Source organism: Priapulus caudatus, unplaced genomic scaffold, assembly GCF_000485595.1.
Source record: "Priapulus caudatus unplaced genomic scaffold, Priapulus_caudatus-5.0.1 Scaffold2249, whole genome shotgun sequence".
Classification (NCBI taxonomy): Eukaryota; Metazoa; Priapulida; class Priapulimorpha; order Priapulimorphida; family Priapulidae; genus Priapulus; species Priapulus caudatus.
This window is the reverse complement of record NW_014579310.1, coordinates 9,148-12,066: the sequence shown is the minus strand read 5'-3', so window position 1 is coordinate 12,066 and position 2,919 is coordinate 9,148. Positions and strand designations below refer to the sequence as shown.

Sequence of the window (2,919 nt, the reverse complement as noted above, 5' to 3'; positions counted from 1 at the left end):
AGTGATAGGGGGGATAGGGATAGGGGGGATTGAGATAGAGGGATAGGGGGGATAGAGATAGAGTGATAGGGGGGATAGAGATAGAGGGATAGAGATAGAGGGATAGGGGGGATAGAGATAGAGGGATAGGGGGGATAGAGATAGAGGGATAGGGGCGATAGAGATAGAGGGATAGGGGGATAGAGATAGAGGGACAAAGGCGATAGAAATAGAGGGATAAAGGGGAAGAATTGGGGGTGGAAGCTTTGGCATGGAGGGAACAGGTGGCATGGAGGGGATGTGTGAAGAGATTTAGAAATTCTAGAAATGAACGCATGTAGCTAAACGTTTTTAAGAGGGATTGGTTTAATAATAATACGGATATTCTATATGAGTGAATAGTAAGAGATCTGGGGGATGTCGATGAATGGGAGGTTTGGAGTTGTGTATATCGGAAATCGACGTGAAATAAGAGTTCTACTGGGAGAATAAAGAAAGGGAGAAGTGAGAGGGGGAAGGCGAAGAAGACAAAGAGGGGGGTTGGGAAGGGAAGCGAAGTAGAAGGGGCTGGTGTGAAGTGAGAAAGTAAGAGGGAGAGAAGAGAGAGAAGCGGAGAGAGCTACGAGGAGAGAGAGAGAGAGAGAGAGAGAGAAGAGAGAGTAGAGAGAGAGAGAGGAGAGGGAGCGAAGGAGAGAGAGAGACGCAGAGGAGAGAGAGAGCGAAGAGAAGAGAGAGAGAGAGAGAGAGAGAGAGAGAGAGAGAGAGAGAGAGAGAGAGAGAGAGAGAGAAGAGAGAGAGAGAGAGAGAGAGAGAGAGCGAGCGAGAGCGAGAGCGAGAGAGAGAGAGAGAGAGAGAGAGAGCGAGAAGGCGAGAGACGAGACGCGAGAGCGCGAGCGAAGGCGAGAGCGGAGAGCGAGAGCGAGAGAGAGAGAGAGAGAGAGAGAGAGGAGAGAGGGAGAGAGAAGAGAGAGAGAGAGAGAGAGAGATGATGATGATGATGATGATGATGATGATGATGATGATGATGATGATGATGATGATGATTAGACGTATGCCGTAAGAATACCATGTCTACTGAATGGAAAACGACCAAGTCTCTACTATTGACTCACTACGTTTAATGATCGCTTGTGTGCGTGCGTACGTGCGTGCGTGCACTTTTGCACGCATTTGTGCACTTGTGTGTGCATGCGTGTGCAATCGTCTGTCTTTTGGTGCGTGGGTGTGTTCGAGCGTGCGTGCGAGCGTGCGTGCGTGCGTGCGTGCGTGCGCGCGCGTGCGTCTGTGTGCGTGTGTGCGTGTGTGCGTGCGTGTGTGAGTGTGTGCGTACGTGAGTGCGTGCGTGCGTATATACGTGTGTGTGCGTGCGTGTGTGAGTGTGTGCTTGTGTGCGTTCGTGCGTGCGTGCGTTTGTGTGCGTGTGCGTGCGTGTGTGTGTGTGAGCCTTGGTGAGACTACATCACCAGTCTTCAGTCTAATGACGTCACTGCTTGCTCTGTTACAGGTTGGTACAGAGGTTACTCCACGCGATGTAAGGCACTCAAGGTAAGATAGCTAGCAGACTGCATGTGCTGGCAGGGTGCGAAATTAGCGGGTGTCCGGAGTCAAATACTCCCTGATTTACTGCCGGACTCCCTGATTTGACATATGCAGGAGTCCGTGTGACTCCCTGAAAATTCTGCCATACTAACTAGCCTCTCGGAATTACCGTATTTTTTCAGTTAATGTCCAAAGAAAATTTGGCAGACGTGCAACCGCATGAATCTTAAAAATAAGCACATGCGTTATTGTTAATATCTTTAATTTTAAACCCCAGACTGCGGACTCCCTCTTTTTGCTGCGGACTCCCTCTTTTTGAGGGCAGGGAGTCCGTTGGACTCCCTTGTTCAAAAGTTAATTTCTACCCCTGTGCTGGTATATCAGTACTTTACCTTTCTGCCTCTAATCTTCCTTCTCCTTATCTTTCTTGAAGGAAGGTTAAGCAGAGACTTATTTTTCGACCTTATAATCTTGCTTCTTCTTCATTATCTAACCTTCCTTCTCCTCCGCCTAACCTTCCTTCTCCTCTGTCTGACCTTCCTTTTCCTCCGTCTGACCTTCCTTCTCCTCCGTCTGACCTTCCTTCTCCTCCACCCTATCATCTTACTTCTCTTGCACCTTATAATCTTGCTTCTTCTTCATTATCTAACCTTCCTTCTCTTCCACCATCTAACCATCCATTCTTTCCTCGCCAATCTAAGCTTACTCTGTCTCTTCTACTAGCTCCTTTTTTTTCTTCCCCTCCACTATCTAACCTTCTTCCATTGCCCATCTAACCTTCCTTTCTCTCCTCCACCACCTAACCTTTCTTCTTTCATAAATTTAACCGTCCTTTCCTCCTCCATCTAACCTTCCTCTCTGCCCCCATCTAACCCTTGCTCCTCCTCCATCTAACCTGTCTTCCTCTTCCTTATACAGCCTTCCTTCCTTCTCCTCCTTCACCTAACCTTCTTTCATCTCCTCATTTGTCTAACCCTCCTTATTCGTCCATCCTCATCTCTCACAACTCAGCATAAACCAAGCAAAAGTAAAATACTTTAGCAGTCTCACTCACTTCACTTCGCTTCTCGCTTCTCGCTTTTCACTTTTTCGTTTTTTTGTTTTTTTGCTTTTTGCTTTTTCGCTTTCGCTAGTTTCATGAAAAGCTAATTAAGTTTAATAAATTTTATCTAATTAAGTTTGGCGTTGAATGCTGCGGGGGGGGGTGACGTTTGTTGAAAGGTGAGTTTTTTAAATGTTTAATTAAAAGGTTTGCATCATTGATGAGATGTTGAGGTGAGTGGTGCGTCTGTCTGTCCCTCTCGCTAGCTCTCTGCTCGTGTATATTCTTCAGCTGTGTTTTAGTCAATGAGTTAGCCCAGTACGTAGGTGTAGCAGTGTTGGTGATATATATATATATAT

The 2,919-nt window shown here is 46.8% G+C and overlaps 1 long non-coding RNA gene across 1 annotated transcript in view; it reads left to right on the top strand.

Annotated features, from left to right (window-relative positions):
* Positions 1 to 1,482: 1,482 nt before the first annotated feature.
* LOC106818446 overlaps positions 1,483 to 2,919 on the top strand; it is a 7,972-nt gene continuing 6,535 nt past the window's right edge. Inside the window, exon 1 of the long non-coding RNA XR_001395220.1 lies at positions 1,483 to 1,524. This is a non-coding gene — a long non-coding RNA (uncharacterized LOC106818446). The remainder of the gene's footprint in view (positions 1,525 to 2,919) is intronic.